General features: G+C 32.9%; 1 protein-coding gene across 1 annotated transcript in view; it reads left to right on the forward strand.

Moving 5' to 3' along the window:
• The window catches only part of LOC119604116 (serine/threonine-protein kinase tousled-like 2), a 255,139-nt gene that overhangs the window by 113,748 nt on the left and 127,997 nt on the right, over nucleotides 1-13,394 (forward strand). The gene's annotated exons all lie outside the window — the stretch shown is intronic.

Here is a 13,394-nt window from a genome sequence, read left to right on the forward strand (position 1 = left end):
AAAAAAAACATAGGCCAACACAACATTAGTCATAAAAAATATTTTATTTTCGGCTTAATTTATAATAAACGTCCAAATTATGGAGACTTGTTGAAAACTGTATTGTCAAGTATAGATTTTATTAAAGTAAAAATTTACGTAGTTTTTGATAGTAATAAATGTCAGTTTTTTAAGTTTTATGAACCAATAAATTAAATTTGAAATTTAAAATTTTCGAAATTTGAAAATAGTCCTATTTCAGTTGTATTTCAGTTCTAATTCAGTCCTAGTTCAGTTCTAGATCAGTTCTAGTTCAGTTCTAGTTCAGTTCTAGTTCAGTTCTAGTTCAGTTCTAGTTCAGTTCTAGTTCAGTTCTAGTTCAGTTCTAGTTCAGTTCTAGTTCAGTTCTAGTTCAGTTCTAGTTCAGTTCTAGTTCAGTTCTAGTTCAGTTCTAGTTCAGTTCTAGTTCAGTTCTAGTTCAGTTCTAGTTCAGTTCTAGTTCAGTTCTAGTTCAGTTCTAGTTCAGTTCTAGTTCAGTTCTAGTTCAGTTCTAGTTCAGTTCTAGTTCAGTTCTAGTTCAGTTCTAGTTCAGTTCTAGTTCAGTTCTAGTTCAGTTCTAGTTCAGTTCTAGTTCAGTTCTAGTTCAGTTCTAGTTCAGTTCTAGTTCAGTTCTAGTTCAGTTCTAGTTCAGTTCTAGTTCAGTTCTAGTTCAGTTCTAGTTCAGTTCTAGTTCAGTTCTAGTTCAGTTCTAGTTCAGTTCTAGTTCAGTTCTAGTTCAGTTCTAGTTCAGTTCTAGTTCAGTTCTAGTTCAGTTCTAGTTCAGTTCTAGTTCAGTTCTAGTTCAGTTCTAGTTCAGTTCTAGTTCAGTTCTAGTTCAGTTCTAGTTCAGTTCTAGTTCAGTTCTAGTTCAGTTCTAGTTCAGTTCTAGTTCAGTTCTAGTTCAGTTCTAGTTCAGTTCTAGTTCAGTTCTAGTTCAGTTCTAGTTCAGTTCTAGTTCAGTTCTAGTTCAGTTCTAGTTCAGTTCTAGTTCAGTTCTAGTTCAGTTCTAGTTTTCTAGTTCAGTTCTAGTTCAGTTCTAGTTCAGTTCTAGTTCAGTTCTAGTTCAGTTCTAGTTCAGTTCTAGTTCAGTTCTAGTTCAGTTCTAGTTCAGTTCTAGTTCAGTTCTAGTTCAGTTCTAGTTCAGTTCTAGTTCAGTTCTAGTTCAGTTCTAGTTCAGTTCTAGTTCAGTTCTAGTTCAGTTCTAGTTCAGTTCTAGTTCAGTTCTAGTTCAGTTCTAGTTCAGTTCTAGTTCAGTTCTAGTTCAGTTCTAGTTCAGTTCTAGTTCAGTTCTAGTTCAGTTCTAGTTCAGTTCTAGTTCAGTTCTAGTTCAGTTCTAGTTCAGTTCTAGTTCAGTTCTAGTTCAGTTCTAGTTCAGTTCTAGTTCAGTTCTAGTTCAGTTCTAGTTCAGTTCTAGTTCAGTTCTAGTTCAGTTCTAGTTCAGTTCTAGTTCAGTTCTAGTTCAGTTCTAGTTCAGTTCTAGTTCAGTTCTAGTTCAGTTCTAGTTCAGTTCTAGTTCAGTTCTAGTTCAGTTCTAGTTCAGTTCTAGTTCAGTTCTAGTTCAGTTCTAGTTCAGTTCTAGTTCAGTTCTAGTTCAGTTCTAGTTCAGTTCTAGTTCAGTTCTAGTTCAGTTCTAGTTCAGTTCTAGTTCAGTTCTAGTTCAGTTCTAGTTCAGTTCTAGTTCAGTTCTAGTTCAGTTCTAGTTCAGTTCTAGTTCAGTTCTAGTTCAGTTCTAGTTCAGTTCTAGTTCAGTTCTAGTTCAGTTCTAGTTCAGTTCTAGTTCAGTTCTAGTTCAGTTCTAGTTCAGTTCTAGTTCAGTTCTAGTTCAGTTCTAGTTCAGTTCTAGTTCAGTTCTAGTTCTAGTTCAGTTCTAGTTCAGTTCTAGTTAGTTCTAGTTCAGTTCTAGTTCAGTTCTAGTTCAGTTCTAGTTCAGTTCTAGTTCAGTTCTAGTTCACTTCTAGTTTAGTTCTAGTTTAGTTCTAGTTCAGTTCTAGTTCAGTTCTAGTTCAGTTCTAGTTCAGTTCTAGTTTAGTTCTAGTTTAGTTCTAGTTCAGTTCTAGTTCAGTTCTAGTTCAGTTCTAGTTCAGTTCTAGTTCAGTTCTAGTTCAGTTCTAGTTCAGTTCTAGTTCAGTTCTAGTTCAGTTCTAGTTCAGTTCAGTTCTAGTTCAGTTCTAGTTCAGTTCTAGTTCAGTTCTAGTTCAGTTCTAGTTCAGTTCTAGTTCAGTTCTAGTTCAGTTCTAGTTCAGTTCTAGTTCAGTTCTAGTTCAGTTCTAGTTCAGTTCTAGTTCAGTTCTAGTTCAGTTCTAGTTCAGTTCTAGTTCAGTTCTAGTTCAGTTCTAGTTCAGTTCTAGTTCAGTTCTAGTTCAGTTCTAGTTCAGTTCTAGTTCAGTTCTAGTTCAGTTCTAGTTCAGTTCTAGTTCAGTTCTAGTTCAGTTCTAGTTCAGTTCTAGTTCAGTTCTAGTTCAGTTCTAGTTCAGTTCTAGTTCAGTTCTAGTTCAGTTCTAGTTCAGTTCTAGTTCAGTTCTAGTTCAGTTCTAGTTCAGTTCTAGTTCAGTTCTAGTTCAGTTCTAGTTCAGTTCTAGTTCAGTTCTAGTTCAGTTCTAGTTCAGTTCTAGTTCAGTTCTAGTTCAGTTCTAGTTCAGTTCTAGTTCAGTTCTAGTTCAGTTCTAGTTCAGTTCTAGTTCAGTTCTAGTTCAGTTCTAGTTCAGTTCTAGTTCAGTTCTAGTTAGTTCTAGTTCAGTTCTAGTTCAGTTCTAGTTCAGTTCTAGTTCAGTTCTAGTTCAGTTCTAGTTCAGTTCTAGTTCAGTTCTAGTTCAGTTCTAGTTCAGTTCTAGTTCAGTTCTAGTTCAGTTCTAGTTCAGTTCTAGTTCAGTTCTAGTTCAGTTCTAGTTCAGTTCTAGTTCAGTTCTAGTTCAGTTCTAGTTCAGTTCTAGTTCAGTTCTAGTTCAGTTCTAGTTCAGTTCTAGTTCAGTTCTAGTTCAGTTGTAGTTCAGTTCTAGTTCAGTTCTAGTTCAGTTCTAGTTCAGTTCTAGTTCAGTTCTAGTTCAGTTTTAGTTCAGTTCTAGTTCAGTTCTAGTTCAGTTCTAGTTCAGTTCTAGTTCAGTTCTAGTTCAGTTCTAGTTCAGTTCTAGTTCAGTTCTAGTTCAGTTCTAGTTCGGTTCTAGTTCAGTTCTAGTTCAGTTCTAGTTCAGTTCTAGTTCAGTTCTAGTTCAGTTGTAGTTCAGTTCTAGTTCAGTTCTAGTTCAGTTCTAGTTCAGTTCTAGTTCAGTTCTAGTTCAGTTCTAGTTCAGTTCTAGTTCAGTTCTAGTTCAGTTCTAGTTCAGTTCTAGTTCAGTTCTAGTTTAGTTCTAGTTCAGTTCTAGTTCAGTTCTAGTTCAGTTCTAGTTCAGTTCTAGTTCAGTTCTAGTTCAGTTCTAGTTCAGTTCTAGTTCAGTTCTAGTTCAGTTCTAGTTCAGTTCTAGTTCAGTTCTAGTTCAGTTCTAGTTCAGTTCTAGTTCAGTTCTAGTTCAGTTCTAGTTCAGATCTAGTTCAGTTCAGTTCTAGTTCAGTTCTAGTTCAGTTCTAGTTCAGTTGTAGTTCAGTTCTAGTTCAGTTCTAGTTCAGTTCTGGTTCTAGTTCAGTTCTAGTTCTAGTTCAGTTCTAGTTCAGTTCTAGTTCAGTTCTAGTTCAGTTCTAGTTCAGTTCTAGTTCAGTTTTAGTTCAGTTCTAGTTCTTCAGTTCTAGTTCAGTTCTAGTTCAGTTCTAGTTCAGTTCTAGTTCAGTTCTAGTTCAGTTCTAGTTCAGTTCTAGTTCAGTTCTAGTTCAGTTCTAGTTCAGTTCTAGTTCAGTTCTAGTTCAGTTCTAGTTCGGTTCTAGTTCAGTTCTAGTTCAGTTCTAGTTCAGTTCTAGTTCAGTTCTAGTTCAGTTCTAGTTCAGTTCTAGTTCAGTTCTAGTTCAGTTCTAGTTCAGTTCCAGTTCAGTTCTAGTTCAGTTCTAGTTCAGTTCTAGTTCAGTTCTAGTTCAGTTCTAGTTCAGTTCTAGTTCAGTTCTAGTTCAGTTCTAGTTCAGTTCTAGTTCAGTTCTAGTTCAGTTCTAGTTCAGTTCTAGTTCAGTTCTAGTTCAGTTCTAGTTCAGTTCTAGTTCAGTTCTAGTTCAGTTCTAGTTCAGTTCTGGTTTAGTTGTTGTAGGAGATCTAAAGTTTTAATGTGTTTTTTTTTTTTAATAATTAACATCGCATTTTTTACATCAGAACTAAATGAAACAAGCATTTTTTAATTCTAACAAAAAAAAATTATTATAACTAATACTTCAGAAATCTAGTGTAATAGTGATAAAAAACTTAAACTCTGAATTTCTAAAACGTCAAAATAAAAAAATTTTCTTCTAAAATATTAGCAAATATTTCGGCAATGCAAAATTGGTCTTTTTATCAATCCACAACAGTGCAGCCTCCAATGCCAGAGAACTTTATTTACGCCACGGAAAACGAGTATAATTACAATAATTTAAAAACGGATTTAAATAATGCTGGAATCTATTATGTCTACTACAAGGATATTAATGTAAGTCTTTAATATGATCTAATGAACTAATTTAAATAAATATAAAAAGAAATATAAATGAATTTATATTTCACAAATAAATGAAATAGAACAATAATCTCCAATGTTTGGAAATTTTCCATGATCGCTTAAAATAGTAAATATTTCCTCCCCTACCCAAATTACTAATCATATGAAAACAAAAGTCATGACTCACCATTAACGTTTGTGGCTTTCGGTTTTTAATCGTTTAGAATTCTAAATATTTTAGCACTCATTTCCAAGTTGTTTTTATTATTATGTTTTTCTAATTTCACACAATTTTACTTTAAGTTGAAATTCTATAAATTCTTTTAAGGGAGATTTTTGTTTCATTTTTTATTTTTGTATATCTTTTCATAGTTGTCTGCCATTTGGCCTCATCTTCCCTTCACCCCAATTTTAGGTTCAAAATTGACAGCTGATATTGAGTGTTGTTTTGAAAAGAAATTTACCCAATGGAAATTTTTCCCTTTAATACATTTTAATAAGAAAATAATTTGTTTTTAAACAAATTAAAACTGAGTAAAATGTTTCAAATTAGCTTTATTTTTTCTATGGTTGCAATAGCAACACATTTTTAAGGGTTAAATTATAGAATATTCTATTCAACTCTGGAATTTTCAAGGTTATGTGTCATAAATCCTCTTGCAAAACTAAAAAGATCTATGCGCGATGTTGTTTCTTTGTTTGCCAATTGTCCATTTGAGTTTGAAAACACCATTTGCCTGGAAACAAATTGACAATTTCCATAAGAAGAGAATTTTTTTTGAACATTTTCTATAAAAAAGTTTTAAAAAATTTTCTATAAAAACGCAACTTTTCGAAAATTTTCTATAACAAGAGAATATTTTCTAAAAATTTCTATAGTCTATATTGTAGTCTATTGTCTAGTCTATAGCCTAGTCTATAGTCTAGTCTATAGCCTAGTCTATAGTCTAGTCTATAGTCTAGTCTATAGTCTAGTCTATAGTCTAGTCTATAGCCTAGTCTATAGTCTAGTCTATAGTCTAGTCTATAGTCTAGTCTATAGTCTAGTCTATAGTCTAGTCTATAGTCTAGTCTATAGTCTAGTCTATAGTCTAGTCTATAGTCTAGTCTATAGTCTAGTCTATAGTCTAGTCTATAGTCTAGTCTATAGTCTAGTCTATAGTCTAGTCTATAGTCTAGTCTATAGTCTAGTCTATAGTCTAGTCTATAGTCTAGTCTATAGTCTAGTCTATAGTCTAGTCTATAGTCTAGTCTATAGTCTAGTCTATAGTCTAGTCTATAGTCTAGTCTATAGTCTAGTCTATAGTCTAGTCTATAGTCTAGTCTATAGTCTAGTCTATAGTCTAGTCTATAGTCTAGTCTATAGTCTAGTCTATAGTCTAGTCTATAGTCTAGTCTATAGTCTAGTCTATAGTCTAGTCTATAGTCTAGTCTATAGTCTAGTCTATAGTCTAGTCTATAGTCTAGTCTATAGTCTAGTCTATAGTCTAGTCTATAGTCTAGTCTATAGTCTAGTCTATAGTCTAATCTATAGTCTAGTCTATATTCTAGTTTATAGTCTAAGCTATAGTCCAGTCTAGTCTATAGTCTAGTCTATATTCTAGTTTATAGTCTAAGCTATAGTCTAGTCTATATTCTAGTTTATAGTCTAAGCTATAGTGTAGTCTATAGTCTAGTCTATAGTCTAGTCTATAGTCTAGTCTATAGTCTAGTCTAGTCTATAGTCTAGTCTAGTCTATAGTCTAGTCTAGTCTATAGTCTAGTCTAGTCTAGTCTAGTCTAGTCTATAGTCTAGTCTATAGTCTAGTCTATAGTCTAGTCTATAGTCTAGTCTATAGTCTAGTCTATAGTCTAGTCTATAGTCTAGTCTATAGTGTCTAGTCTATAGTCTAGTCTATAGTCTAGTCTATAGTCTAGTCTATAGTCTAGTCTATAGTCTAGTCTATAGTCTAGTCTATAGTCTAGTCTATAGTCTAGTCTATAGTCTAGTCTATAGTCTAGTCTATAGTCTAGTCTATAGTCTAGTCTATAGTCTAGTCTATAGTCTAGTCTATAGTCTAGTCTATAGTCTAGTCTATAGTCTAGTCTATAGTAGTCTATAGTCTAGTCTATAGTCTAGTCTATAGTCTAGTCTATAGTCTAGTCTATAGTCTAGTCTATAGTCTAGTCTATAGTCTAGTCTATAGTCTAGTCTATAGTCTAGTCTATAGTCTAGTCTATAGTCTAGTCTATAGTCTAGTCTATAGTCTAGTCTATAGTCTAGTCTATAGTCTAGTCTATAGTCTAGTCTATAGTCTAGTCTATAGTCTAGTCTATAGTCTAGTCTATAGTCTAGTCTATAGTCTAGTCTATAGTCTAGTCTATAGTCTAGTCTATAGTCTAGTCTATAGTCTAGTCTATAGTCTAGTCTATAGTCTAGTCTATAGTCTAGTCTATCTAGTCTATAGTCTAGTCTATAGTCTAGTCTATAGTCTAGTCTATAGTCTAGTCTATAGTCTAGTCTATAGTCTAGTCTATAGTCTAGTCTATAGTCTAGTCTATAGTCTAGTCTATAGTCTAGTCTATAGTCTAGTCTATAGTCTAGTCTATAGTCTAGTCTATAGTCTAGTCTATAGTCTAGTCTATAGTCTAGTCTATAGTCTAGTCTATAGTCTAGTCTATAGTATAGTCTATAGTCTAGTCTATAGTCTAGTCTATAGTCTAGTCTATAGTCTAGTCTATAGTCTAGTCTATAGTCTAGTCTATAGTCTAGTCTATAGTCTAGTCTATAGTCTAGTCTATAGTCTAGTCTATAGTCTAGTCTATAGTCTAGTCTATAGTCTAGTCTATAGTCTAGTCTATAGTCTAGTCTATAGTCTAGTCTATAGTCTAGTCTATAGTCTAGTCTATAGTCTAGTCTATAGTCTAGTCTATAGTCTAGTCTATAGTCTATAGTCTATAGTCTAGTCTATAGTCTAGTCTATAGTCTAGTCTATAGTGTAGTCTATAGTCTAGTCTATAGTCTAGTCTATAGTCTAGTCTATAGTCTAGTCTATAGTCTAGTCTATAGTCTAGTCTATAGTCTAGTCTATAGTCTAGTCTATAGTCTAGTCTATAGTCTAGTCTATAGTCTAGTCTATAGTCTAGTCTATAGTCTAGTCTATAGTCTAGTCTATAGTCTAGTCTATAGTCTAGTCTATAGTCTAGTCTATAGTCTAGTCTATAGTCTAGTCTATAGTCTAGTCTATAGTCTAGTCTATAGTCTAGTCTAGTCTAGTCTATAGTCTAGTCTATAGTCTAGTCTATAGTCTAGTCTATAGTCTAGTCTATAGTCTAGTCTATAGTCTAGTCTATAGTTTAGTCTATAGTCTAGTCTATAGTGTAGTCTATAGTCTAGTCTATAGTCTAGTCTATAGTCTAGTCTATAGTCTAGTCTATAGTCTAGTCTATAGTGTAGTCTATAGTCTAGTCTATAGTCTAGTCTATAGTTTAGTCTATAGTCTAGTCTATAGTCTAGTCTATAGTCTAGTCTATAGTCTAGTCTATAGTCTTGTCTATAGTCTTGTCTATAGTCTAGTCTATAGTCTAGTCTATAGTCTAGTCTGTAGTCTAGTCTATAGTCTAGTCTTAGTCTAGTCTATAGTCTAGTCTATAGTCTAGTCTATAGTCTAGTCTATAGTCTAGTCTATAGTCTAGTCTATAGTGTAGTCTATAGTCTAGTCTATAGTCTAGTATAGTCTCTATAGTCTAGTCTATAGTCTATAGTCTAGTCTATCGTCTAGTCTATAGTCTAGTCTATAGTCTAGTCTATAGTCTAGTCTACAGTATAGTCTATAGTCTAGTCGATTGGAAACGGTGTTCTCAGTTGTGAAAGCTAATCTCCATTTGTTTTTGTTACCTACACATATTATTTGATTCGCAATCTACAATCTACAGCTTAATTTTTCGCTTTCAATTAACATTTTGTTTGTAGACCCAACGAACGTACATTAAAAAACCATTCAAATACTCGTGTACACACACAAACTTGTTATTTTACAACACTCTTTTTTTTTATTTTGTCTGTATCTTCGTGTCTTTAGAAAATTAATTTCCATTTAATTTTTAATGCGTAATTATTACTTGTTTTTATTTGTATTCCATTTGTTATGGATTTTGCAAAAACGTATTTGAAATTTAATATTTATTTTACCTCCAGCTATTCTTTTCATTTTTTTCCCTTCCTTTTCGCCATTAAAATCTTTAAGGGTTGTTCATTATTTTAACATTGTTTGTCTTCTTCATTCATTTAATTTCTTTTAATTTTTCCAAATCATACGCAAATTGTAGGAAAATGTGGCGTGGTCGTTGTTTATACTTCTTAAAGTACCTGGATCTTTACTCATATTACTTTGGTTTGAACTTCACCTTTTTATTTTATTTAAATCTTCAATTATTTCACTTAAATTTTCTTTTAATGTCTTCATTTAATTTTTGTGGAATTTTTTTTTTTTTGTTGATTACATACATATTACATGTCTTGTGGATTTTGACCAGTATGAGTCATATTGATATTTAGTTGATTAAATTTCTTAGGAATTTCATATTTGTTTACGCTAAATACTGAAAAAACACCCTGTATTTTCCAGGGGTTGTTAGGTTAAGCACGTAGATATATGTAGTTGGAGAAACAATGTCTCAATAGGTTTTGCAGGGAAAAAGTGCAATTTTTCATTAAATTTACTTTGAAGTGTATTTTCAGCTGTTAACTTATTAATCTCTTTATTTTTAGGGATATTATAGAGTCACAGCTGCAACTTTGTTCTAGGACATATAAGTGACTACGCAATGACTTTACAGATTATCTAGATCTTTTGAAAAACTCTTTATAAAACACACTTTTTGATTAATTTTGTTATCCTACTGGTCTTAGTGTAGATATACAATTTATAGCCTCTCCTGCTGCTGTGTTCTATTGAATCATTTCTCTATATCTTAAGAATCCTTAAAAACAAATATTTACTATATCAAATATTTCCACTTGTACAATGTCTAATAACAGGATTGTCTACTATCTTTAGTAATAAGATTGATAGACAAAGCTATAGTAATTATTATAGAAGTATAGCCAGTTATCGAGTTTCCTTAAGCCTTCGATATCAGCTTTTAAAACGCAACATATCTCTGGAAGTTTGCTGAGCTGCAGAGAATGTTTGGTCGTTCCAACTCTTGATATTTCGCTCTCTCTCTTTCCTTTAATTTGGAATCATGCATGTTTTTTCTCAGTACGAACTTAGGAGAATTTTTCTGAAAGTTCCCAGAGCTACAGAGATACTTTGCATGTTTTACGTCTAACATATCTGTCTGTGGATTCAAGTCATCTTTTTATTTCAGCTCTGTCAAATATTCTTTCTATATATCTGATGAAACCTTAACCAAACCTTTTATAGGAAAAGTTCGAACTCAGCGCTTTAGAGTTTCAATAAGAATTTATCTGTTCTCGATTCACAATCCAACTGTTGACAAGAGCCCAAGAACCCATTAAGGCTGAAAATTAATTTGAAACATCTTTTGCTTAGTTGTTAGTTCAGTTTGAAACACAATTGACCCTTAGTTTGGGGAACTAAAGGGTCATTGTGATTCCCTTTAATAAGGAACAAGGAATATAGAAAGAAGATAGAAGAATGAGAGAGAGAGAGGAAGATGAAAAGTTTTGAAACTCCCCAGGTATATTATACAGAAAGTGGAAATGGAAGGGAAATCTCTATTATCCGTTACCAAACTATTCCCCTAATGAAACCTAGAATGTCGCCTAAGTCACACCAAGCTAGACCTCTGAGTACATCAAGGAATCTTTTGCTTAGCAATTTCAGTCTCAGACTCTGCACTCTAGGACAGTTGCATCAAATATGCTCTACTGCTTCTAGTTCCTTTTTGTATTCACACAACCTGCGTGTTACCGACCCTATTATCCCTTAAGGCTTCAATTGCGCGGGGAACGCTTATTATTCCTTATAAATTCCTTATACTCTTCCTATCTAATCCTAATAGTACGCTGATTGCTTTTGCAGTTATTTAATTTCGGTCATATTGCCTTAGAAACCCTGTAATCCAGCCTAGATTAGTCTATAGTAATAACAGATAGAAGACCCTATTATTAAGGTCCAGAACCGAACCCTCTTCTGAGCAATTCACCTGCGAACCAATTACCCTGTGTCCCGGTACACAACACAACCTTACTGTGTATAACCTGACTAATACTCTCATTGCCTTCTGCAGCTAGTCTAATTTAAAAGCTCTAAGAGCTGCCTGACTATCAACATAAATCGGTACTTCTGACCCCTAGTAATGTGTGTCTTAGTAATATCCCCAGCTTTCTAGATTGCTAAGATCTCCGAATGAAAGACGCTACTTTCGTTGGAAGACCATAGAACACATCCATGTTGCTATCAACTTCCGACCCCTGGTAATGTCTGCCTTAATAACATCTGCAGCTTTCCAGATTGCTAAGATCTCCGCCTGAAAGCCGCTACTTTTGTCCGGAAGTCCATAGAACACATTCATGTTGCTATCAATAAGATAAATTACGGTCCCTATGCCAGATTTAAACTTGGATGCATTAGTATGTACTGGACCTAATTCACTCGTACCTACTAACACTATTAAAGGTACCACTCCAAAGTCCAAGATTGTAACTAACTGATCAGAAATACCCTCCGTACTTCCTTCGATTCCTGTTAGACCTAACTCGTACAGAATTATTGTGTGGACTACTCACTTTGGTAATACTAGAGCTAATTCAATGGGGAGAAAATTTAGCATAATATCTAATGCCGCTTGCGTTGTACTACCCCCAGGACACACTTAAGAGCCTTATTCAGTATTAGTCTATAGCTGCTTTTCCTCATCGCTAATTTCCACATGGTAATAATGGATCTTACTACCGATGTGTAATGCTGAATTGTTAATCTCTGAATCATTATGACTAGGCTCTTCTAAACTTTAAGAACAGAGCATGAAAAATACTTCTTAAGAATGACTTCAGAAGTAGAGCATATGGAATCAAATAAAAAGGACTTTCCTCCTATGACAAGCCTGTGTTAAAATCATCATTTCATCAGGTCTTTTTGAGTACTTCCATGGAGTAAATTCTATTTCTTTTTCGCTTCTTTGGAAGTTCTTTTTTAGATGGGTTATAATCTGGGAAATATTTTTATACTTTTCAATCGCCCCTGTATCTTTTTAGAGACTAAAATGAAAATATAATTAGTGTTGTAATATAGTTATATGAAAAAGCTCAAGTTTTTATTTCTTTATTTTTTTTTTTGGCATATTCTTTAAATCCATTTACATTTTTAACAATTACGTGAAATTACTTATTTTGTTGGTTTTTACTCTTATTCATGCTTATGCTTGGTCGGCGGTCGGTCGATGGGTCTACTACTCTTACTCTTAATTCTCAATGTTTTTTTTGTTTAGCAAAGTTTTTCTTTGTTGTTGTAAATTCTTTGTTTAATATATTTAAGTGGCCAAAACCAAATATTTCCAAACTACTAAAGCTACTCCATAAATGGTCTAACTGGGGCGTCATTTTACTTGAACAAGAACTTTAATGTGTCTTATGGCAGGAGGTTTTACTGTAACAACTCCAATGAGTGGTGGATAGCATATGCAACTCCACCAACCATTTCTGAGGCCTTAAACTAATGGCATTGCCAGCCTGAGCTAACTTTGTTTCTAACGCATTGGGGAAAAAAATATATTTTACAAGTTTTTGGTGTATTCAATGGATAGTTGGATGAATGGTTGGGTTGGTTGGTTGGGTAAATAAATGTTGCTTTTGTTGTTGTTATTTTGACGTTTAGACAAACAGTCAAATAGACGTTTTGTCTTTTCAATTACACACGTTTTTTATTTATTTACTCAAATTTGTTTGTATATTTTTTTTTAGAAATTTGTCGTTTCTTTTTTTTTTTTTTTTTTCATTTTCGTTGAGCTTGTTTTTCAAATGTAGAGTGTGTATGTGTGTGTGTGTGTGGTTAGGGGGCTGTGGCGGGTGTTTAAGACTTGTGGTTCGGTGGCTAAGTGGGTAGGTGAGTGTAGCAGTGAGTTGGTGAGTGAATTCGCAAGTTAGTGAAGTGAATGGTGGGCATATCAGTACGACTGTATGTAAACGAATATGATTTTGTTGCTTTTTTCATTTTAGGTGTTTTTTTTTTTTTCAATTTAGTTCACAATTTGTTTTTCTTCTTGTTACTTTTGCTCTAAAAACATTTTTTATACACATATTTTTGCGTTTTTTTTACATTGCAAAATTTTTGTGTCTGTCTATCTGTGTTTGCACATACAAACATTTACATTACATTTTCTACATACAGCTACATACACATTGTATATTTGTTTCTATATAACAACCTTTTTTCTCTTTATATACTTTTTAACATGTTTATAGAGCTACATACATATGTATCTAGATACATAAGCTACATTATATACTTTGTCCATAAAGTATATAATGTAATTTTGATATGACGTTGTTTTATATACTCAATTCTTATATCTTTTTTTTTTAATTTTTGTATTTGAATACCTATTACTATATGTATCTACGAGTATAAAAGATACAAAACCAAGTACTTGTACTTTCTCACTGTTTTGGCATTTGTTGTAGGTATTTTTTTTCGTATCGTTTCGTATTATAATCCATCTATTTATAAATAGTATTAACTAGCTTGACTAACTGTTTAAAAGACTGACAGTTATTTGTGTGTTCATATTACTATACATACCTACAAAAGCGGTACTAGTACAATATTGGTTTCACACAAAAAAACAAAAAACAACAAAATCTGCAGTATTTTTTATTACACA

This window comes from Lucilia sericata, unplaced genomic scaffold (genome assembly GCF_015586225.1).
Source record: "Lucilia sericata isolate MDLA Ls3-8-SP2 unplaced genomic scaffold, ASM1558622v1 Contig000364F_arrow, whole genome shotgun sequence".
NCBI classification, from domain to species: Eukaryota; Metazoa; Arthropoda; class Insecta; order Diptera; family Calliphoridae; genus Lucilia; species Lucilia sericata.